This window comes from Panthera pardus, unplaced genomic scaffold (assembly GCF_024362965.1).
Source record: "Panthera pardus isolate Hobbes unplaced genomic scaffold, ASM2436296v1 HiC_scaffold_25, whole genome shotgun sequence".
NCBI lineage: Eukaryota > Metazoa > Chordata > Mammalia > Carnivora > Felidae > Panthera > Panthera pardus.
In genome coordinates, this window is record NW_026526821.1 from 81,250,070 (window position 1) to 81,275,954 (window position 25,885).

General features: G+C 38.1%; 1 protein-coding gene and 1 long non-coding RNA gene across 2 annotated transcripts in view; one reads left to right on the forward strand and one right to left on the reverse strand.

The window, feature by feature from the left end:
- PELI1 (pellino E3 ubiquitin protein ligase 1) overlaps positions 1-7,565 on the reverse strand; it is a 57,239-nt gene extending 49,674 nt beyond the window's left edge. Inside the window, exon 1 of the mRNA XM_019436205.2 lies at positions 7,451-7,565. The gene's annotated coding sequence lies outside the window, so the exon portion shown is untranslated. The remainder of the gene's footprint in view (positions 1-7,450) is intronic.
- A 265-nt stretch (positions 7,566-7,830) lies between these two features.
- LOC128773528 (uncharacterized) lies at positions 7,831-22,524 on the forward strand. Its single transcript, XR_008417868.1, has 3 exons — positions 7,831-8,083; positions 20,659-20,741; positions 22,350-22,524. It is a non-coding gene; the product is annotated as an uncharacterized LOC128773528 (long non-coding RNA).
- Positions 22,525-25,885: the final 3,361 nt, after the last annotated feature.

The window sequence follows — 25,885 nt, forward strand, 5'->3', positions numbered from 1 at the left end:
GAAATTAAAGAATTTTCTGGGGTGCCTGGGTGGCTCAGTCGGTTAAGCGGCCGACTTCGGCTCAGGTCATGATTTTGCAGTCTGTGAGTTCGAGCCCCGCGTCGGGCTCTGTGCTGACATCTCAGAGCTTGGAGCCTGTTTCAGATTCTGTGTCTCCCTCTCTCTGACCCTCCCCCGTTCATGCTCTGTCTCAAAAATAAATAAATGTTAAAAAAAAATTAAAAAAAAAAAAAGAAATTAAAGAATTTTCTGAAAAATGTTCAAAACAGGGAGTTTTGTTAAAGTATTCCTTATACTGTTACGTACTTATATTCTTAGTGGTCACTTTATGCAATTTATTTTATTTTATGAAAACATTTTTTTTTCAAGTAATCTCTACACCAATGTGGGGCTCAAACTCACAGCCTTGAGATCGAGAGCTGCACGCTCTACTGACTAAGCCAGCCAGTCACCCCTGGAATTTATTATATATTAAAAAATTCTCAAATTCTACTTAATCCCATTAAATCCTATATATTATTGGTTAAAGATACAGAAGAAAATATTGTACCCTCCTATTATGCATAGTTAACTAAAAAAAAAATGGTTTTCTTTATTATTCAATGTTATCCATAAAGTAAAAATCATTGAAATAAGTTTAGTTTCTCAGTTTGGAAAACTTATTCCTACAAAAAATGAAAATCATTTATCATTTTAAATCATTTAGTGTCAAATCATTCAAAACTAGAAATCCCTACATGTATACTGTCCTATCAGTAGAAGATTTTTAAAGTCCATATTTATGCAGGGTTTTTTTGAGGGAGTCTTTCAAACGTTTGAAGGATGGGTTCAATTTTTCTGTAACAATAAAGATTTAAATACAGTTCTTTATGGGAAATCATTATGTTCTGGAAGCAACTATTAATCTGAGAAATGAAGCATGAATGTAAGACTTGAGAGCCAGATTAGTCTCTAACACTAAATGTGCGCTGGTCTTTCAATTCTCCTAGTGTATGCCATAGCAACAAGAAAGTTATACAACTTCATTACATTATAAATGCCATCTCTTCAGTCTTAAATGCCTGACACAGAAACTTATCTGCAGTGACTGTTTTGAGTAGTTAATTATTAAGAAGTATGTATAGTCTTGTGTGTATGTATACGTATGTTTCAATGCACCAGACAAAACACAAATATCTAAATGAGTGTAATAGTCTCTTCCATATCAGTTACTCTCAGAGGTTAGATCCTTATTCCAAATGATGCTACAATTGTCCACAACATTATTGAAACTCCTTTTCAGTCTATGGGTAGACCTGATTTTTAAGAAACCATAATTGCCTTCTTAAAGAGGATCTGAATTTTAGAAATAGCCTGAAGTTATTTCTTATTTTCTTTCTTTCTGTCTGTCTTTCTTTCTTTCTGTCCTCTCTGAGTCATATCTGATAAATGAAATATCATGTCTTTAGACCTCCTTTTCCCCTAAAAACATGGGGCAAATATATAGTACTGAGCTATTTTCATGTGTGGCTCTTAAATTGGCTTAAAAGGCAATTACCAAAATAAAAAAAAAAAAGTAGTTCCAAAAATATTTTGAGTAATGCTAGTATCATTGAAGTAAGTGTACAGATAGCTCCCAGGGTGACTAAAGTAGACATATTTTAGGTAAGTATAAAATAAATGTCCTTACTTTAAAGCAAGGATAGATAATTAACCAGGCCCCACACAATCTGGTCTCCTGGCCCCTCCCTTTACCTTTCTGACCCTATCTCCGGCTACTCTCTCTTTCTAACCCAGCCACACTGGTCATCCTGTAGTTTCTTGCACAGTCAAGACTCTCTACCTCAGGGCCAAGGTACATGCCCTTCTCTGTGCCTCCGCCCTGCTCCAGGATTATCTGCAAGGCTTACTCCCCTTCACTTACCTCAGGTCTTTCTCAATGAGGTGTGTTCTGCCATGCTCCTCCCATCCCATACTCACATCCCACCTGGTCCCTTTTCCCCTTCTCTCCTTTATCTTCTCGTGTGTGTGTGTGTGTGTGTGTGTGTGTGTGTGTGTGTAACACTGTTCATTACAGAAATTTTCAAACATACACAAAAGTAGAGAGAATATGAGAAATCTCAGGTATCCATCATCTACCTTCAACAACTCTCAATACATGGCCAATCTTGTTTCATCAATGCTCCTCTCCCCTCCAAATTATTTTGGAGCAAAAATCCAGACATGATATTTTAATTAATAAATACACTAGATCTCTAAAAGTTAAGGCCGCTTGTTTAAAACCCAGAATACATTATCACACCTACAAAAATTAACAATTCCTTTTAATCAAATATTCAATGTCCAAACTTCCCCTATTTTTCATAAATGCCTTTTTACAGTTCGCTTGCTCAAAGCAGGATCTAACTAAGGTCCATATACTGCATTTAGTGGATATGTCTCTGAAGTCTCTTTTAATCTTAGAGCTTCCTCTCCCTTTTTATTTCTTATTTATTTCTTGAGGAAATGAGTTCATTTATCCTTAAAACATGAAATTTTTTATTTATTTTATTGGCTGGGTCTCAGAGCTTTTAATTTTAATTTGCGTGAATGGTATCAGCATCTAGACCAGTGCCTGACCCATAAAAGACAACCAATAAATACTTACTGAATGAATATTTGGTGTTCATGCCAAAAGTCCACTGCCCACCCAATAGCAGAAACTGCTAATCACAGCACTCTTTCCTGTTGAGTCTGAACTAGGACTCCAGTTTTCTAAATATAGTCCAGGGAGCCACCACCAAGCAATCAGATTTGGTACCCAAGGTGAAATCTATTTGCTGTCCCTGCTTTACCTCCCTCCTTTCAAAATAAGTGTACTTCCATATCCAAAACAGATTCAATGGCCCCTGTATGTTGAAATTTAGCTGAAGTTTAGCATAATAAATGACTGTATTTCTTGTCAAATATGTGTAAACATTTCTTAGCTTATTTTAGACAATTTAGGGGAGAAAGCATATTGTAGCCAAAAAATGATACAAAAAGAAACTGCAGAAGATGGTGGGAAACTAGGGGTAATACATATTTTTAGAATTAGCAACATCCCAAGAGGTTCATTATAGAAGAAAAATCAGTAATAAATTCTTTGAAAAGGAAGTAGATTACATGTGTATTGAATTTGGAACTTTTTTTTAAAACTACAGGAATGGTCAAGATTAACTGGGGAATAACAAATGTCAGAATTTTCTCATTTACAGGCAACAACAACATATTCTATTTTTCTGTAAACGGTATTTTGAGGTGTATAAAAGTTTTACAGAGGTAATGCAAGTAGTACTATGTAAAATTCTACTTCTCTGAAACAGTTTATTGTGGCAAAAAGAATTCTAAAACATTATGTATACGTTCTGAAAAAATAATCACATCTTCTTAGACTTATTTACAATTCATTTCTCTTAAATTACCTAACAAATCTCTTTCCCAAATTACCTAACAAATCTCTTTTCCTCAACTTTATTTCTGAAGGAAGCTATGGTAATTGAAAGGCTCCAATCATATGTTCATGTTTTGATTACTTATTTCTATTTAAAAAGAAAAAAAGTCAGAAATTCCCCGATGTTCACTCAAGAAATCTTTTTTTTTTCAATGTTTATTTATTTTGCAGAGACAGAGACAAAGCGTGAGCTTTGTAGAGAGGGGTAGAGAGAGGGAGACACAGAATCCAAAGCGGGTTCCAGGCTCCAAGCTGTCAGCACAGAACCCAACATGGGGGTTCAAACTCAGGAACTATGAGATCACGAGCTGAAGTCGGATGCTTAACCGACTGAGCCACTCAGGCACCCCTCACTCAAGAAATCTTGTACTTTCTCTTTATTACTTGCAAAGTAATGCAGCAATAACAACAAAAATTATGTAGGACCTACTAAGGGTAACATGTTAAACAATTATTTTCAACCTCTGGAAAGAAAAAGAAGTGGTCTTTCAAGATAATGTAAGAAAAAGCTAGTGGCATAACTTGAAATTATATCTAGTTCTTTCAGTGACCAATAGTTCTTGTTCTGAGATTTCCATACATTAGTGTGGGGAAAATCTTCTCTGGCAGAGGCTAAACTTAAAGAAAAACAATGACCGCCTCCTCCCCCACTACCACATGTGTAAAAAAAAATCTCCAACAACCCAAATCCCTTGAAAGAATGATTTCTATTTACTTTCCTTGTGTAACATATTTAGAGGAAATCTGGAAAAGATGGCTAGAAATCTATAAACAGAAACTGCTAAGTGGAATTCACTGTTTATAGACTTTAGCTAGAATTTTGTCCCTTATATAATGCCAGGAATCTTTCATATTGTACTTTTTAAAAACATCTTCATCAGGTTTCTTTCTGTTGATTTTCTTCTTTCTTCTTTCAACTGGCTTTTAAATTTGTTTTATTCTCTTCAATGAAAAGACATAAATGTAACTTTTGGAATAACATGATTTTTTCCAAAGAAAGTCCTGGAACCAACCATCTTAATGCCATCATATACCTGATGTTTTGAAATTTTAATATACACTGCATAGCTAAAATATATGTAATAAAATAATCCATACAAGCCTTTCTGATTTCATAAATACTAGGATAGCTTTATACTGATGTGCAATGGCAAGATGTATGTGTGTGAGAATGTTAGAAAGATAGTTTTCAGGGCACCTGGGTGGCTCAGTAAGTTAACCATCTGACTCCTGATTTTGGCTCAGGTCACGATCTCTTGGTTCATGGGTTTGAGCCCAGCTTTGGGCTCTGTGCTGGGGCGCAGAGCCTGCTTGGGATTCTTTCTCTGCCTCTCCCCTGCATGTGCTCTCTCTCTCTCTCTCTCTCAAAAATAAATAAATAGACATTGAAAAGAAAAAAAAAAAGATAGTTTTCAATTCTAAGTTTGGGCTTAAAATCTTTATTAGCTCCAGAAGTTTCTGTGTGCAACCAGTTGTTCACAAAGCAGAATTGGCATAGAAAGTCCTTATCATCTGACCCACCGGACAGTATTAATGTGGCACATTCTAAATGACAAGACTCTGAACATACAAGTGACATTACGACAACCTGAAAAGAAGCTGAAACGACGTCAAAGAGCAATGTACGGAGGCTTCCCCTTGAAACGTGCCTGTTTAGCATCTGGCAGTACCAGACTCAGTTCCCTACCCTGTACCTTTCTGCCATTTCTTTAAGGGGTCCCAAAGATATCAGGAAACCTGCAGTGCCAGCCTTGGCCAGTCGACACTAACTTCTGCCTTTGGACTCCACTGACTGAGCCAAGAGGTCCTGTTAGTAGCTTCCTTTAAAGTACAAACGCCTCTGGTAAATTTGGTTTGTAAAAGCTACAGAGAAAAGTTCATCGTAACCAACTGCAAGGTCACTGAAATGACAATTTTAAAGAGAGCACAGATTCTTCCCCTTCCCCCCAAATCTGTCACTAAGGCACAATTTCTAGCTTTTTTTCAAGTCAATAAGTACTACTATTATTGCATTACAGCACCTCTAAAACATTAATGAAAACCCGAGTGAACGTTTTCTCTTTACAAAGTGTCAATTTATTAGATGAGGCATTAAAACCACTCCACTACATGCAACTTTCCGTACATTTAACTGTTCTACTTCCAATTGTTTGCTTTAAACTGAAGATCTCTTTAAACATCCCACAGGATGGGGACAGGTTAGAGGATTTGGGAGAAAAATAAAAAAAAACAAACGTCTCACTTTCTTTTTCTGATGGAACCACCAGGATCTAAAATCTGGGGGCAACTGTATCACAAAAAATTAAATTCAACAGTAATAGGTAAAAGTATTCACTACAGTTCTGATCATTATTCATCTCAAGAAATAAATGGTAGAAATGATGCTTCACTTAAATTTTTGGTACCATCCAGTTTGGTTCAACTACCAAAAATAAACTTGTCCTCAGAATTAAGCATTCTCTTCCAGAAGAGGCTGTTGGTGTGAATAAAAAAAACAAAAGGAATTCATATGATCTATTTGTACAATAAAGACAATGTTTTGCGATGTAAATTTGATCACTTTGAGAAAACATTTCCTGTTTTAAAGAAAACATCATAAGCTCAAGCAGAAGAACTGAAGAAACTAAACCTTCTCCACAATTCAAAAATTTAAATTCACACTACAATTCAAATTAAAAAACAAACACCTTACATCTCTCCTCAGTTATAATACATATTCAAAGTAGAAAAAGACAAAGCCAGTTCTGAAACAAAAGATCAGCTGCTATGAAAACAAAATAACATTTTTGCAGAGAAGGAAAAGTACACAGCTTTGAACCAAAACAAACAGATGACCTTTTCATACACTTAAAGCTTCAGTTCTTTGCACATCGAGTACCTTATGGGTAAAATGCTCACTCAATTATTTGTTAACATACTGTTTGATGATTAAACGATGGGAAGGCTGTTGATGCTGTTAAAACCAAGATACATCTCCTCGTGTGTAGTGATTAAAATGTCAAATTCACATTAAAAAAAAAAAAAAAGAAAGAAAAACCCTCTGTCCTCCTGCTCCCCCGTCACTGCACTCTTGCCTCATAAAAGACCTGCATGTACAAAAATAAAAGTAGATGGTGGGGTGGGTTTATGATTTACAGTATTTTCCACACTCAAAGCATTTTTCAAGAGTCCTTTGAGGTTTTAAGATTCAAACACTATGCAAGAATTATTGTTTGAACTACCTAACAATTACCCAGACTTCTTTTAGACTTCAGTTAACCTTTAACTAAAATGAGCATCTATAACTTTTCCACGGGGCATCGGAGAACGAGTTCTTACTCATAAATGCTTTCAGGTCCTCAGACACCAGGCGCGGTGGAAGATGAAGAGTATCCATCAATTAGAGAGCTCTTCCGGACCTCAGTTTACCCACTCAGGAATACGGGCGTATTAACTTGTTTCGTGGGGACCACGAAGGTGTAATTAATTAGTGTTTTTAAACGCTCTGAGATCCAGAGATGAAAGGAAATGCGAGAGACACGCAGAGGAGATGACAATAATCACAACAATAAAAAGAATGACTAACTTGGAAGTCTGTGTTATGTAAGGAAGGAGAAAGAAGTTAGCAGATTCGCACAAACAAAAGAAAAGCCCACCGCCCCCTTTGTTTCTCTTTCATTTCCCTCTTCCTTCCCGCCCCCGCGGAGCTCCCCTCCCGCAGCAGGCGGCCCCGCGCGGGGCGCTGGGCTCGGACTTGGCCGCCGCGCGCGGGGCTCCGAGGTGGAGGGGGAGGGCGCGCTGGGCCGGCTCCTGACAAAGGCGCTTCCTCCTGCGAGGGCGCGGGATGCGGGAGCCGCAAACTCCGTTCCCGGCCGCCTCGAGCGCGGGGGCGCGCAGGCGGGCGGGGAGAGCCTGCCGGCCGCCCCCGGCAACCGCCGAGGAAGTTGCGCGCCCGCCTTGCCCGCACCCCTCGTTGGCCTCGCCACCATCCCTTCCGTGGCCCGCCGCGGCCGCACTCACCGGACAATTGCTGGCGGCCGCAATCCAGCACGGCCCCGAGACCCGGAGCGAGGGGGTGAGAGGTGTGCGTACGCGAGGAGCGCGAGCAGACAGCCCAGCGTTCTGCCGCCGCCTTCTACACGAGCCGGCCAAGCCCCGCGAGGGAAGTTGGCCGCGGAGCCGAGCGCTGAGGAGCCGCGGGCGGAGGGAGAGGCACGGAGCCCGCTTTGTGGTGCGCTTCCGAAGGGCTCGAGGCAAAACCGAACGCGCGGCGCCGCTGGTGCTGCTGGTGGAGGCGGCGGCCGCGGCGGCGCCCCCCGACGGTCCCTCCGCCTCACACCGCTCTGGGTCACTGACACACACTCGGAGGGAGGGGAGGGGACTAGCAGGAGGGCGGGGCGGGAGGGAGGAGACAAGGCAGGGCCACAGCGGGAGGCGGTGACGCGGCGCCGAGTGGTCTCTTGGGAGTTGTAGTTCTCCGACTGAAGAAAAAAGGGATACATCGTGGTTGAGGAAGCGTCCCGGCTCTCACTGCACTGCGCATGCTCGGGGAGAGAGGCTCAGCCCCCTGCTGTTACTATGGTCACCGACACACTGAGGAAGAGAACGTGTTCTTTGCTGCTGCTGGCTGAACAAGGGCCTTCTTGTCTTAAGGTGCTGTTAGGGACCCCGCCCTCAGCTAGTCCTTCCTACTTCGCTCCACCCCCAACTCCTAACCTCACCACTCACAAGTGCCTACTGAAGTCTGACTTCCTGTCGATATTTCGGTCTTCCCTCCTGCCTGATTTTCTGTCACAAATACCCATTTCCCTCCCTTCCCTCAAACGAGTCCTCTGTGTCTTAAATTCAAGTTTGTTTTTTACCTAAGACTTGTAGAGATGTAGTTGCTTCCAGTAACTGAACAATTAAGTGACAACTGTTAAGAACATCCACTGTCAATCCCATAATGTTTTCACCTAATTAGTCACATCAAACTTTAAGGCCAGCAAAGGTAAAAGTTCAGGATTAAGGTTAGCATATTTCACTTGCTTGGTGTAAAATAATCCAGATTGGATTATTTTGAGGCCTATGACTTTTAAGAAATACTCATAAATTCAAAAGATATGGGAAGTTGAAAATGGTTTACTTTTTACATATATTGGCAAACTTTCATTTGGCAGTAACAGAAGTCTGAACCAGGGTCTGAGTAAGTTGTTGGGCTGGTCAGCTAAGTCTACACCCATACAGGGCACCCAGGTGTGAATAGGTGGTGGAGGAGGGTGATGAAAGGCAGTACACAGTTACTGGATCTCAGAAGAACTACAGGCAACCTGTCCCAAACTCTTGGTTTCCTTCTCTGCCTGTCTAGGAACCCATACCCTGGAAGAGAAAGATTAATGTTTATAAATCAGAAACACATGTAGAGGAAGAAAATTTGAGGTTTTCAAATGGAATCTCAAGATCAGAAATCCTTGTGTTTGTAGACCACATAAGTACTCATTTAAAAAACATTTACTGAGTTGGGGCGCCTGGTGGCTCAGTCTGTTAAGCGTCCGACTTCGGCTCAGGTCATGATCTCACGGTTTGTGGGTTCGAGCGCCGTGTGGGGCTCTGTGCTGACAGCTCAGAGCCTGGAGCCTGCTTTGGATTCTGTGTCTCTCCATCTTTTGGCCCCTCCCCTGCTCATGCTTTGTGCCTCTCTGTCTCTCAATGATAAATAAACGTTAAAAAAAAATTTAAAAACAACAACAAAAAAAACATTTACTGAGTACACTCCATCCCAGGCACTTTATTCTCAGAAATGGAGATACAAGAATATGAAGGAAACATTCCTTGTTTTCAAAGTGCTTGCTGTGCAGAGAGGAGACAGATAAATAAATTGACTCATTGTGACAAATACCATAACAGGAAAGCACATCAGGTGCTTTGATACACAGCTGCCCCAGACTGAAGCAAGGTCGGGAGATGCTTCCAAGAACATTTGAACTTGAAGATGACTACCAGTTAGTATGTTTGTGTGTTTTGGTAGAGGAAGGGGAAGAGAGAAATGGGTGGGAGCATTTAGGAGTGGAGGTGGAGGGCAACAAGAGCAAAGCACTAGAGGCACGAGACCAAACAGTGTTTTGGTTCAGCAAAGAGTTCGGCATTGCTGGTAGAATAGGGTTGAGGGAGTGGTGAGACGAGACACAGAAAAGGTAAGGGAGACGACAGCTTAGATCATGAAGAATCTTATACAATATGCTAAGGAATGTGAACTCTTTTCTGGAAGCAATGGAAACTCATGCCAGGACTGTAAGCAGATGAAATGTTGATTAAGATATGTATTTTAGAAATGAATTTTATGCATTTAAAAAAAGATGAGAGCCTGAACTAAGACATTTTCAGTCTCAAGAGACAGATAGAATTAATAGAACCTAGTGAGCAATTGTCTGTGTTTGGGGGTGAAGGGTGAAGGAGAGTTATCAATTATGATGCTTTTGGTTGCAAGCAGCAAAAACTCACTCTAACTGGGTTAACCAATAAACCAATATTACCTGTCTAGATAGAAAGCCCAGTGAAAAGGTGGGCTATGGAGCTGAATGATTCAGCAGTTAAATGATGCCATTAAGGACATGTTTCTCTCTTGTTTTGTTGCTTTTCCATCCTTAATATTAGCTTTATTTATATTTTTTATCAAAGCAGGAGTGGGGAAGGGGCAGAGAGAGAGGGAGACACAGAATCCAAAGCAGCCTCCAGGCTCTGAGCTGTCAGCACAGCGCCCGATGCGGGGCTCAAACTCACAAACTGTTGAGATCATGACCTGAGATGAAGTCGGGCACTTGACTGACAGAGCCATGCAGGTGCCCCAGTATTAGCTTTATTTTGACCATATAAGATAGTGACCAGAAATTCCTGTGGTTTTAAGTTTCACCATCCAGGTATATGAAAGAAGAAAAAGGAGTAATTTTTGAAAACTCTTTTAGAAAGGAGAGAAAACATCTTACACCTTTCTCAAAAGCCTCAAGAATTGGTTCATGTCTCTATGTATGGCCAGGGGATGGCATAAGGCTAATCATCTTAGGATAAAGACAAATGCTCTGCCCCTAGATCCAAAGGAGTCAGTTTCCCCCAAAGTTGTGATGAGGAGGTATGGCTCTCCCAAAGAAAACTAAAGTGATTGCCCAGAAAAAGTAGAACAGAGGCTGACGGGGAGGGGGAGAGCACAACAATATGTATGACAAGGAAGGAGAAAGATGACTCAGATTTCTGAGCTAGTGATGCCATTCACTGAGTTAGGGAATGCAGGAGATTGAACAGCTTTTGAGGGGGAATTTGATTAATTCACTCTGGATATGTTGAGTTTGAGACAACTCTGGACATCTCTGTGGAGAAGTGGAGTAGACAGTTATATATGTATGACTCTAGTGCTCTAAAGAGAGATCTGGACAGTAGGAGATATAACTGGAATATACCATCATATAGATGGTAGTTGAAATTATGAGAATAGATGAAATTGCCCACAGGGAGTATATACAGCAGAAAAGGAGGAATCAGTAATAGCACCCTGGGGAGCATCAACACTTAAGGAGTAAATAGGAAGATCTTGAAAATGCCTGGGAGTTAACAAGAGAACTAGGACATACAAAGAAGTAAAAAAAAATGTAATCTGTAACCAGGATAAAAGTCAATCAACACAAACAAAGCCAGATATTACACAGTTGGTAGAATTAGCCATCAACAACATTAAAAGTTATTATAAATATGCTCCATATGCTGAAAGAGAGAAATTAAAGATATTAAAAAAATGGGATTTCTATGGGCATAAAAATTTCACTGGATGGGATTAACACTCAAACGGATTAGACACTCAGATGAAAGGATTAGTAAACCTGAAGACATAGCAGTAGAATCCAGCCAAGGTAAAAAGCAAACCAAGAAAAAAACAAGAACAAAAACAAGAAAAAAAGATTCTCAGTGATCTGCAGGATAATACCAACAATTCTAATTTTTGTGTAACTAGAGTTCCAGATGAGAGAAGGGTGAGAAGGGGTGACAGAAAAATTATTTGAAGTAATATAGCTAAAAATTTGATAAAAACTACAAACCCAGAGACTCAAAAAGTTCAATGAGCCCTAAGCAGGGTAAACACACACATTTATACACACTCACAAAACCACTGCAAAAGACATCATCATTACATCGTTGAAGACTAGTGATAAGAAGAAAATATTAAAAGCAGCCAGTGGGAAAAAAGGTACATTATATATAGAGAAACAAAGACAAAAATTAATAAACTTCTAATCAGAGACTATGCAAGTCAGAAGACAATGAAAGGCATTTTAAAAAGTGCTGAAAGAAAAAAAATCTGTCATATAGAATCCTATATTTAGAGAAAATATCTTTCAAAAATGAAAGCTAAGGGGCGCCTGGGTGGCTCAGTAGGGTAAGCATCCGACTTCAGCTCAGGTCATGATCTTGTGGTCCATTGGTTCGAGCCCCACGTTGGGCTCTGTGCTGACAGCTCAGAGCCTGGAACCTGCTTCAGATTCTGTGTCTCCCTCTCTCTCTCCCCCTTCCCTGCTTTCTCTCTCTCAAAAGTAAATAAACATTAAAAAAAAATGTTTTTCAATGAAAGCTAAAGAACACAAAACCTGAGAGAATGTTGCCAGCAGAACTGCACTACAAAAAATGCTAAAGCAACTTCTTCAGCATTAAAACAAACAAACAAACAAACAAAAAAAAACACATATGGAAGCTTGGATTTTATACTAAAGAATGAAGAGTTCTGGAAATGGTAACTATACGAGTAAACCTAAAAGGCTTTACCCCCCTTTAAGAAATTTTTAAAAATGATAATTGACTACTTAAAATATATAACAGTGTTTTATAGGGTTCATAGCATATGTAGAAGTAAAATGCTTGACAATAGTAGCTCAAAGGAGGGGTGCCTGCGTGGCTCAGTCGGTTAAGCATCCGACTTCGGCTCGGGTCACGATCTTGCGGTCCGTGAGTTTGAGCCCCGCGTCAGGCTCTGGGCTGATGGCTCAGAGCCTGGAGCCTGTTTCCGATTCTGTGTCTCCCTCTCTCTCTGCCCCTCCCCCGTTCATGCTCTGTCTCTCTCTGTCTCAAAAATAAATAAACATTAAAAAAAAATTAAAAAAAAATAGTAGTTCAAAGGATGGAAGGGGAAAATAGAATTATATTGTTAGAATTTACATTATATGTGAAATGTACTATTATTTGAAGGTACATTGTAATTAAAAAATGTACATTTTAAATCTTAGAGCACCCATCAGAAAGAAAACAAACATGTATAGCTAATAAGTCAACAATGGAGATAAATGAAATCCTAAAAAAGTATGCTTGAATGGAGAAACAGAAAGATGAAATCTGTGTCCTTAATGACCATGGAGTTGACACACTGGACTATCTCTTGACCTCGTTTTTTTTTTTTTTTTAAGTTTATTTATTTTGTGAGAGAGAGAGAGTGTGGAGGAGGGACAGAGAGAGAGAGAGAGAGAGAGAGAGAGAGAGAGAATCCTAAGCAGGCTACCTGCTTTCAGCACAGAGCCTGACACGGGGCTCAATCTCACGAACTGGTGAGATCATGACTTGAGCTGAAGTCAAGAGTCGGAACCGATTGAGAGGTGCCCCTTTCGTGACCTCTTTTAAGTGAGAGAGAAATAAACTTCTATCTTATTTATAGGTGTTTTTAAAGTTTATTTAGAGAGACAGAGAGGCTGAGCAGGGGAGGAGCAAAGAAAGGAGAGAGGCAGAATCCCAAGCAGGCTGGGTACAGTCAGTGTGCAGAGCCCAATGAGGGGCTTGAACTGATGAAACCATGAGATCATGACCTGGGCTGAAATCAAGAATTGGATGACTGAGCAACCCAGGTACCCTATAGGCGTTGTTATTTTGTATTCTATGTCATGTACATGCTTATAGTAGTTTCATGAAATAAAGTATATTCCCCAGAATCAGGCAGACCCACATACTGCTCAAAATTTGGTTTTATTGCCAGCAACATCAACATAATTCTGGATTTTATGTACTTGTCACTAAAATTCCAGGAAGAGTTTATCTTTTGTATGATCATCACTTGCTGTTAGTTCAATCAGTTTTTCTTGAAGGAGAAAATACATGTAAAGTCCTTGGAATATAGTAAAGTCTCAGTCAATATATATTACTTTGAAACACCCACCATAATAAGGTTAAGATACCACAATTTAGGCATACTGTGGGGTTTGTACAAATCAAAGTGGCATTCATTTATACATGAAAATCCATGAATCTCTTTTTGAAATTGTGTTCACCATATATTTTTTTATAGTGCTTCAAAATCTGCAGTCCTTTGAATTCGTGAAACTTTGGTCACAGAAAACAAGTACACCTTCAATTACCATCTCCTCAGTCTACATATCTAATACCTACATTTCTTTGACCAAAGCAACTCTCCTTTTGTTGCTTACCTGCACTTTCAAATTTGGTATATTCAAATACCTAGTCATTCCAGTAAGAAAGTGAGTGCTGGGGGACTAGTAACTTAAGTTTTGTTAGATCCCTTCAATGCTAAAAAAAAAATTGATCTTAGGAATTTGCTGAGTAAATTCCAACGTTTTTATCCCCATCTGACTATGTAAGAATCAGCTAAAACTATGTTTCTACTCTCCTTCCAAACACACATAAAAATGGCACTTAGAATATGAATATAAGGAAAAAATCACAACATTGATACCTTTCTCCAAAATATCATGCAATTTATCTAATTTGCTAGTAAATGATGCAGAGGGAATTGGATACACCAATCTTTTCTTATGACTTGAAGAAACCGTTGCAAGCTTATTTTTCTCCTTTTATTGCAAATGTTTCATCTGTAGCAATTGAACATATCTTTTCATATTTTCCCCAATTTCTCACATTTTGTACTGACAAGTAATTATATCCTATTAGTCCATGTGTGTTGAAATTTGTTTTTTTACTAAAAATGCAGGCAGACTTCCCTTTGGAATCAGGAAGACCCAAACTGCAAACTCAAGTCTTGTTGAAACTCTCGGATTTGAAAGTAATAATGTTGGGGGGGGGGGGGGGGCGGGCAGAGGAGTTTGCATTCAATATTCATATATTATGTAGTTTATCTCTTAGAACTGCTATCTTTCAATAACCCTCCCTAAAATAAAATTATTCTCTTTTTAATGTCCTCAAAGTCCCCAAATAGCTCACAGTCAACATGGAACATGTTCCTATTTTAAACCTGTGAATGGCACACAATTCGAAGGCCTGGGCTTTCACTCAAAAGATTTGTAGGCCCCAAATGCTGGCTCTGACATTTTAGATATATTTGGAAAATGTCAAAGACAAGCTAGTTAAAATTTTAATGTTTTAAAGCAGTATGCTTACATACCGAAGAATGCAGTCTGTATACTCTCAGTATTAGGCTAACCAACATGTATGCAAGCAGTTATTTTGGAACTTAAAAAAATTACTAAATAATGTGAGAAGTGGAAAACTCATGGAGAGAAGATTCAGATTGTGTTTCCATCCCTATTGATTTATCTGCTTGTGGAATAATTGTATTTTTATACCTCAAATTTCATGCATTAATTCTTTCTCTGAATATTCATATAGTGGCAAGCTATGTATGTAAAGATTAGTCATGTTTGCAACCCTCAAAAAGCTTATAGGCAAGTGAATAGATAAGTACAACAAAATTTTATAATCACTTTTCTAGAAGTATGTTTAGGGAACAGTGGGTATATAGACAAGAGAATAATCAATTTTACACGAGAATACAATCAGAAAACACCTCAAAGAGGAGATAGTGGTTGAGCTGAGTCCTGAAAAATGAGTAGGTACTCACCAGGTGACCAAAGAGATTTTAGTAGAGCTCGCACTATAAGAAAAGACTGGAACGTGAAATAACATGGGCTCTCCAAGCCCACTTGGAGAACTACAAGGAATTCAGGCCAGATCATAGAATGTGATGTGGGCGCCCTGAATCATGAGGTTGGGTAAATTTTCTGGGATCAGATCACAGAAGTCCTTGAATGCCATGCCAAGGAGTTTGGGAATGAGAAACTGCTGAAAGAATTTTAACAGAGGAGTGATAGAAATCACATTTGTGTTTGAGCAGGGTGACCAGTTAAAAGAATATGTAATAATTCAGGTGAGAGATGATGGACAAACTAAGTAGCTGTGGGAAACGGAAAAAGAGAGCAGAGGCCAAAGACATTCAGGAGGTCGAATGAACAGGACTTAACTGCTGATCGGATGTGGGACATGAGAGAAAGAGGAGAGGAAGATAATTTTGAGGTTTCTGGGTATGTAACTGGACATTATACTTTGGGGTTATTCATTAATACAGTGAACACAAGAGAAGAAGCAACTCTGTGGAGAACAATGGATTTCATTTTGGACAACTGAGCTTGAAGTGAATGTGATGATATCCAGTAGGCATGAGTTAAATATTGAGGATCCATCCATCCCATCACTGAAGCTGAGAGTGGATAAGATCCCCCAGGGGGAGTGAGTAGAGTAATAATGATAACAATAGTTAACATTTACCGCATTATTAAGATCTTGGTTGTACCAAGCATCCTGCTATATGTTATCTCATCTAATCTTTGACACAACTGTGAGATAAGTACTCGTGACTGGTAATTTTATGTGTCAACTTGACTGGGCCAGATATTTGGTTAAACATTTTTCTGGGTGTGTCTGTGAGGATGTTTTTGGATGATACTAACATTTGAATCACTAGACTGAGTAAAGCAGATCTTGTCCCCTAATGCGAGTGGGCCTCATCCAATCAGTTGAAAAACCGAATAGAATAAAAAGGCTGGCCCTTCCACAAATAAGGAGGAATTTCCTCCTGCCTGCCTGACTGCCTTAAGCTTGGACATTGGCTTTCAGCTATTTGAACGTCCTGGTGTCAGCAGGGGCCCCAGTTCTAACCTCTGCACTGCAAGTGTAAGTGCACATCTCCTATCCCTACATGGGCATTAAAGCCCTGGCCCCAGGCCCTTAAGGCCTATATTTAAGTCTCTGACTTTGAGTCCCCTTCCCTTGACACATTTTCCCCCACTCTGGCAGTAAGGATTTCTCTTGATTTGTCTCAAGCTCAGCTATGTTGTTGTATTTACCCAGGACGCCTGTTTATTTGTATCAGAAAATGTGTCTCTAACTAGCTCAGCCTGCCATGTTGTAGGAGCCTATTTTTCATTTGTTTTTGAGAATGGTTTCTTTTTTTAATTTGTTTTTTTAATTGAGAATGGTTTCTAAAATCTTTTACCAATACCTTTAAAAACATATCTGACTTTCTAAAATACTACTTCACTAGTGTCTAAGTTAAAAAAAAAAGAAATATACTGACTGTTCAGCATTACCATCTCTGGAGTGGTAGTATAGACACTCTGGTTGCAAGGTTAGGGAATACTGGGGAGCCACGGTAGGTCGTGGAGGGGGGTTTAGGGTAAACAAACATATTTAAAGTTGGCAAGTTCATGACCCGAATATAAGACTCCTGGACTCTGCCAATAGAATTTTCCTAGTTCTGCCTTTTTCAGGATTGAGTCCTCATGACTAGGTCTCCTGAACTGGGACTGCTTCAATATTTTCTCAAATAATTTCCCTATTCAGTTTCACAACCTGCCTTAAGCATCTGTGTCTCCTGCTTGTCCTGCCTCCACAGTAACCTCTCAGAGATCAGTTTCTTCACAACCCCACCCCACTGTGTCACTGTATAAAACTCCCAGCCTCCCAACCTGAGTCACCACACGCCCCCTTCCAGTGTTACCAGCCTGGTCTCCTGCCCCCAGCCTGTCTCTTCTCAGATAAAATCAGCACTGCACGTTAGCAAAGCGCAGTTTCATCCATTTGACTAGACTTAGCAGCCTGGAGTTTTTCAATTTATGGGAGTATGTTTTTAATGCATTATTTAAAAACTTTTTATTATAGAAAATTTCAAAATATACAGAACAGAGAATAGTCTAACAAACCCCATGTACCCATCATCCAGCTTCAAGAATTTTCAACCCCTGGACAACCTTGTTTTGTCTCTACCTCCACCACACCCACTGATTTATTTCAAAACAAATCCCAGGTGCCATATAATTTTATCTGTATATCCATACGTTTCTCTTAAAAACCAGGTATCTTTGGGGCAGTTGGGTGGCTCAGTCAGTTAAGCATCCGACTTTGGCTCAGGTCATGATCTCACAGTCTGTGAGTTCGAGCCCCATGTCAGGCTCTGTGCTGACAGCTCGGAGCCTGGAGCCTGCTTTGGATTCTCTCTCCCTCTCTGCACCTACCCCGTTTGCACTCTGTCTCTGTCTCTCTGTCTCTCTCTCTCTGTCAAAAAAAAATTTTTTTTTAAGTTTTTTTAAAATAAAAACTGGGTATCTTTATTTTAAAAACAAAACTATAGCACAATCATCACACCTAAAAGTATCCCTCTGAATATTTCTTTAATAACCTCAAATATCCAGTTTTTAAGACTTGAGATCCAAAAATGCCATTGGTTGTTATTATCTCTTAAGTCTCTCCTTTATTTATTTGTTTTAAAAAACTTTTAAAAAACGTTTATTTATTTTTGAGAGGGCAAAGAGAGAGAGAGAGAGGGCACAAGAAGGGGAGGGGCAGAGAGAGAGGGGGAGACACAGAATCTGAAGCAGGCTCCAGGCTCTGAGCTGTCAGGAGAAAGCCTGAAGAGGGTCCAAAGCCCCAAACCATGAGATCATGACCTGAGCCGAAGTCAGACACTCAACTGACTGAGCCACCCAGACACCCCTTAAGTCTCTCTTTTTAAAAAAGCTTTGTATTATAGAAATTTTCAAACATACTCAAAGTAAGCAGTATAATATATGTACTCAACACCCAGCTTTGACTGTGATCAGCAGTTTGTCATTCTTGTATCATCTATACCTCCACCCAGTCTCCAATTTCCATTCCATTATTTTTTTAAGTTTTTGAGCTAAAATGTACATATATTTAAATATACAAATCTTAGCTGTACAGTTTTGACAAATGGATATACCAAATGTAACCCACATCCCTATCATCATGTAGTCATTTACATCTCCCTAGATGGTCCCCTTGTGCCTCTTACCCCTTCACAGGCAACTTCTATGTTGACTTTTTTTTTAACCTTAGATTTGTGTCTGTTCTAGACTTTATCCTGTTTTATAAACAGCTTCTTCTCAGTATAATGTCTGTGAGATTCATTCAGTCTGCTTCTTATAATTGCTGTCACTACTGTAATAGGTTAATCCTTTCTTCTGTTAATGGACATTTGGTTAATGAAGGTTTTTCTTATTGAGAATAACGCTGCTATTAACATTCTTTCATAAAACTGTGCTAAGTCTCTTTTAAGGTCTAAGTTTGTGTGTGTGTGTGTGTGTATAGGGGGTTGGTTGTTGTTGAAGAATCCAGGTCAATTTGTCCAGTAGAATATCTAGTCTGGATTCTGTCATTGCATCCACATGTTTTACATATTCCTCTGTCCTTGAATCTTCTGTAAATTGATAGATCTAGAAGCATAATAATAATAATAATAATAATAATAATAAGTCAGGGACTTATTATAAACTATAATATGCCATTTAATGAGGTATTAGCTGGTTTCAATAATTTTGCTACATAGAAATATACATACACACACGCACAGTTGAATTTCATTATTTGTTCTCGTTATGATCTTTAAAGTTGCTGCAAACACCAAATTAGTGAATACTGAACCATGCCTCCTAGAGGAAATATGGGATTAAGTTCCTGTGGGTATCTGGTCACGGTATTTTAGTCAATTGAGCAATAGATAACCTTATTTTATGTGTACTTCTGTTTAAAGACACCTTATTTAATATATGTTGTTGATTCATTAATATTGCACTCACAGTTAACAATACTATAACTCATGCCTGAATGAAGCTTATCTAACACATATTTTCTCTGAGGGCAATGTCACAGCCCTTCTGTACTTAAAAACACTGGACAGCACCTCAGCACTGTTTGTGAGCCATTTTGAACAATGAAATCACCAACTCCCCCCCGCCCACCAAAAAACACACAAAAATTTGAAAAACGTAGTGCTAAATGGACCACAAAAAGGACACTTGTTTAAAGTGTGAGAATTGAAACAAGAGGGCAGAGCACTGCCTGGTTCAGCCCCTGCTAGGTATGCGGGTGTCAGGTGGCTCAAATTTTTGGCTGCTTTACATGTGCATAAATGACCTGCAAGAGCACTATGAGCATTGATTTTAATTTTAGTGAGTAGGCAAATTCACTCCATGAATAAGGAAGTTCAACTCTATACATAAAACAGGTTCTCATCTCTTTTCAATCTCCAGAAATTGGGCAACTAAAAAGAAGAATGAGCTCCCTCTTTTTACCAAGCTCAGCGGGACTATATTCCATGAGAGCTGGGTTTGCTGGAGGTATCCTTCCTCAAAATATGTGTAGATTTAAGAGTAACCATAACTCATTGTGATTGAAGATGTAGGTAAAATTGGGTTTGCTAACATTTTTACTCTTGCTTAGGGGTGGAAAATAATATCATATGGAGAGGCAGAAATGGCACGAGGTCTAGAAAGATAAATACAAAAGTGTCTAAAAAAACTATCTTAAAATCTGACTTGAAAGAAGGAAAAGACTAAGGACTTAGTACACAATAAATGCAAAAAATATAGTTCTAAGATGTTTCAGTGAATGGGGAGTGACAGACATACTACCTAAGGAGGATGTCTGGTGATGAGAAGAATCAATAGACCTGGGAGATGAGAAGTAATAGAAACAGAAAAGTCTGCCTCACTAATGAAAAGGAAAATAGTTCTGACTTGGACTTGAGGGTATGTGTACAGTAAACCATAGCAACAATAGACCAAGTGACTCCAGAATATGGATAAAGAAAATGTCCCATTCTATTTTGAATCTTAGAGAACAATTTGTAAAGAGTCTGATTAATTAACTGAGTGACATCAAGTCAGAATAATAAAACTGAATGCCTGATGATTTACATATTGAGAAAGATTTTCTTCTCTGAAAGACCTCTGTAAATCATAGCCATACATTTGACTCTCTGCACATTAAGCAAATGCTGATGTAAAGAACATTATCGGAGATACTAGAGGTGACACATAGGATAAAGGCCAAATTCTCCAAATATACCAAAACAATTATTTTCCCACCCGTTATCCCTAGTGCTATTCTCTTGAGAGGTGACAACAGAAAATATACCACTAGATTTTTGCTTCAGACTCACCCTTAAAATTTCTTTCTAGGTCAGATATCAGGCCGAAGATACTTCTTGGAGTCAAATCACAGAGACATTCTAGTGCTTGACCACAACACTTATATCCCTATGGTGAGAGACTCTAACCTCCTTCTTAACCCCAACCAGGATTCCCATAAAACTCTCCTGTAATTTTCTCTCCTATGATGCTCTCATAAATGGCATGCCCTAAATCATGGGTCACTAGCCTGGGTCTCACTTTGCTTATTGGACATTTTGCCCGCTCTCACTAGTTACTCTCCGGCTTTAAGAACTTCAAAGACCATCTCTAGGAAGTGGCGGGGCAGGGGGGGGGGGGTGGGAATCCTTGATGTAGAGGGGGAAATGGTACTGTAAAAGCCCATTAGTATTATATACTTTTAAAGAAAGCAACTTGGATCATATAAAGTTTATCATTACTATGACAGACACCTACATTTTAGTTTCTGGCTGACCAGACATAATGATACTTAGGGAAATAGAAGTAATTCTTATCTTCTAGAAAACTAGAATTCATGAAAGCTCTGCCACTCAGAAGTGACTTGAATTATTGAAAAGAATAAAAAGGAATCCAGTAAGAACTCTATCCTATACATATAAAGTAGTAGGATTGATATGAAACAAAAAAGTAAATTTCATAATTGCAGGTTCAGTTTGAGCTTTTGTTTGTTCAGTTTCTAAATGCCATTGAATTAGAACCATATAATAACACTCAAGAGATTATTTTGCTATCCAAAGCAATTTGTCACTATTCACTCCTCAACTATAGCTCTCTACCTTCATCTTTTTCTCTTCAATGCCAAATTCCAACAGATTATTCAACTGGAGGAGTAGACTGAGCTAAGAGTGTGATACTTAACACAAAGAAATGGAATACATTATGTAAACATTCCATTTCGAAATAAGTTAGATGTTAAGATTTGGAACTATAATTGCTGTGAATTTTTATTGATGACATGCTGAGTTATGGCCTTGGCTATTAATACGGTTGGTCACACATGAAGAAAAGGCAAACATTTCTACATGAGAACAAGAACAAACTGGTTAGCTTAGAAGAAACTTTAAATCTATCTTTATAAATGGAAGAGAGAAAATGGAATCAAATGACACAACAGGAAAAAGAGAAATAAAAAGATAGGTTATATCATAGTCCTATATGGTGAAAATCTCAATTATCTTGAGATCATTTATCCAGCAATCAAAATAGGACCTATTAACCCAAATGTAAAGCTTCTGAGCTGCTAAAAAGAAGAAGAAGAAGAAGAAGAAGAAGAAGAAGAAGAAGAAGAAGAAGAAAGAAGGACGAGGAGGAGGAGGAGAAAAGAAAGAAAAAAAGGAAAAGAAGGAAAAAAATGTTTAAAAAGTTGTATACTAAAGCTCACAAACTTTATTAGTAGAAAATTTCTAATATTACACTTGATATTTCATTCCCCCAGCCACAGAAAATTAGAAGCAATGTACTGTTTTTTTAAACTCCAGTTATTATAGACTCTAACATTTATTGTGTGTTGACTATGTGAGGGATAGTTACATAAATAGCTAATTTAATCCTATGAGGTATATATTATGATTCCCCTCATTTCACAGACAAGGAAACTGAGATGGAGACAGGTGACAAAGTTGCCCAAGATCACAAGTAGAAACCAGGAGGGTTAGGATTCAAATACAGTACAAGTGTTTTACCAGAAACCACACTTTCAGGTATTGATGGCAGACATCAGGGACTATGAATACAGTGATGAACAGGTCCAGGGAAGCTTCTGATGTCAAGATCTACAAGGGATGGGGAATGGTAAGAGGAATGAGCTGGCAGGAGCAAGAACTGTTGGGAACAGCACAAGGCAGTGGGTGGAGGGGTGAGAGCACCAGACTCTGTACAGTTATTATTTAATTCCCTCTTTGCAACCATTCTGCAACTTGGAAGCTGCACTTTTTAGATGAAGAATTGAGGTTGTGAAGCGTTAAATAAATTTTCCCCAAATTACATAATTAGTAAATAGTAAACCAGGTCTGTTGTCTGACATGAAAGGTTAATTTCTTTCTCCCATACCTCACTACTATAACAAACCCCCAGAAACAGGAACCTACAGAAGCATTTAGTCTACCATCCTGTATAAAAGGGAAGAGCCCTGAATGCTATATCAGCCTGTGAGGGCTTTGTTGAATACATAAAGTAGTTGAATATAAAAATGGTACAATAAAATATGTATAATTAAGACCTTAATGATCAAGAACCAGTGGCATTATGTTGATTACTCTCTGTTAAAGAACACAGGGGAAAGTATAGCATATTTTAAAAAGTCTAAAAATAGATACGGTTAAAGTAAAACTTGTGCATTTAAAGGGATGAGCTTCAAGTATCTGGAAAATTCTCCTATGTGGAATACCTCTTTTCTAATGATAACAGACAAACCAAGTTTCCTATTTTGGGAAACAGTACAAATAGGCATATTAAAATAAAGGTTAAGAAAATTTTGTATCATAGGGCCCAATAAAAACAGTGCCAACACTTTAATACCAACTTAGATTATGTGTTAATACTGAATCATAGAGTATCTAAAATATGTTTCTACAAGTAATAAGAAATTATAATTTATTAGGAATTCAAGCTATTAGAAAAGTAAAATAATTGGATTTCTCCTCATTCTATACTTCTGTGAGACAAAAAGGATACCACGTTCTTCAAAGACCTCTGAACTTAAAATTCAGGTAGTCAGCACCAAGTAAACCAAGGGTTTACTTTAAAGAGCAATATTTATGGTCTGTCTTACATGTAGTGTTGAACTCTATTTCCTATACTTTCCCCATCTGTAGTGCTATATTGATGATTGGTCTCATACTGATAATCATGATCCATAGTGTGCCCTCTGTGCTACAAAAAGGCAAAAGAGCTACTACATTAAATGTAATTTGAAAGTAATACATTTGATTACTACCTTTTAAAAAATGAGCCAACAATGCTTATCTAGCCTCTTTAAGATAATTCAAATACTAATTAAAAAATTTCCCTCTCCAACCTATTCATGGGAACATTTGAAAAAAAAATTATGAAGAGGATTCCCAGAAATATAAGAAAATAATGTTTTCATCTACTGCACATTACTTTTGTTGACTTGTATGTTGTTTTAAAGCTCCATGTTCTGTTTAGGTGTTTGATGTGTTTTTAATGAAAATTTTTAATAATTTAAAAATAGGTATTAAGAAGCTTTCAATTGGTTAATGATCGTAGACAACATTCAAACAAACAAAAAATACCATTTGTTACTGAATAGCTTTAACATTTTACTTGGGTTACAAGAAAACTTTGTGTGGGAGATAATTACTTAATTTAGACCTATATATGTATTCACTCAGAAGTGGTGCTTTACATCAATGACAAAAACATAATTATGCATAAAGTTAGTTTTAAGCCCTTTTGTTAATTGTGGGGAATTAGAAAAATCAAAGAAATGGATGTAATTTAAAGTATAAGAGGAAGGAAAATATTTTCTTCCTGGGCAAATACATGGTGGATGGAGTCTGTGTACTATAACTGCTTTTTTTAAGATTTTCTAAGACAGATCCAATTTTAATAATCCATTTAAAAACCACATTAGACCATTCATTTTGATTTTTGTTTCAAAGTGTTTGGACACCCTGGAGAGTAATGGTCTAATATTTTAAGAAAAATCTTACTTTGACTTTGTTTCTAAAGGATACTTAGGAACTTCAGAGATTTTCTACAGGTGGGTCCCACACTCATTAAAGACTTAGAGCATCTAATTAATAAAGTGTAACTAATTGTGAATAGGTCTTCTAATGGGCTTCAGAAATTTTGTGAAATTTGATATAAGTTTATAACAACACGGAGACATCTATTTATGAAGCTTACTTATTCCAGAGACACTCTGAAAATTCTTTCTTCCAGTTTAAGGTTGCAAAGAGCACATATATACTGATTAGTCTGTAAGTTGGAAAGAGTCCGTTTATTATCAGGACAGCATTTCAACCATGTAGGAGAATATATTTCTCCTTTTAAAAACACTTATTTTATTTTCTAAGCAGTCATTTAAATATTGAATCAGTATGACAGGCCTTGTCGAAGCAACAACTGAGCAATTGGCCTAGAATAGTACTTTGCACACCTAGAGGAGGCTCGGATAGTAGACTCACTGAAAGAACACAATGTCCTGTTTTCTTCCCCTTTAAAGGAAAGGAAGCATTCTAGCACCAGCAGTGTAAAGACAGGATGTACTTATCCCTTGCTTATTAAAAGAAAATGTTGAAAGGGAACCTTCTCTCCAACTGCGTGACATCTCAGAAAAGACGAATCTTTTAATTTCCTTTCCTTTTTCTGTTTACAACTTTTAATTGGTTCACATGTTCCGGACCTCAGGGGACAATATGATCTCTCATTTTTAATGTGTTGTATCCTCAATATTCTAATGCCCAGGCACACACAATGGGCGTGATACTGGTGGCTTCTGAGACATACTTGTTTTTGCGTCATACTTATGTTACATATCTTTTGTGATAGTTATGACATACTTCTTACTTATCAAATAAAGATTTAAAATTTGCTTTTTCTGAGATTAATGCATATAGTCTCCCAGAAAGCTGTATATTAGTGTCATTATTACCGATTCGTCTGATGACTCCAAAAGTATTTTTTAATGACAAGTTCATACACATGTACCAAGTAGGAGATCTCTTACAATCATCTACATATTCATATAGATTAGATCTAAAAGCTGCCACAGAAAGCCCAAAACTCATTTCATGTCAGAGGACTGGAAATGAGAGAGCATTTCTGTTTGTATTTTGTTTCCTGGTGCTGTGTCTTTATAATACTAAGAAATGATGCAAATTCACATGATCATGGCCAATAGCCAGATCTTCCACAAGCATTTGTGAGTGTATGTGTATGTTCATGAATAGATATATCAAAGATTCTTATCTTTGTAATTTATAAACATTTATGTCTAGACAGAAACAAATACAGTGCAATGTTTAAGAATTATTTCTGATGTGTATGATAATAATTTGCATAGACCATTTAGACAGACTAAAAATATATGCATTAAATGTGGTCCTTCTAAAGAGACCCCTCTTTTTTTTTTTTTTTTTTTTTTTTTTTAGTCTGGAGAAAATAAGTTGCTTTTACGTTACTATTTTTTTCCTTATGACTCAAGGGAACCCGTGACTTGACTATATTTTTCTTATAGGTATTTAAAATAACATACTATGAAAACATACAG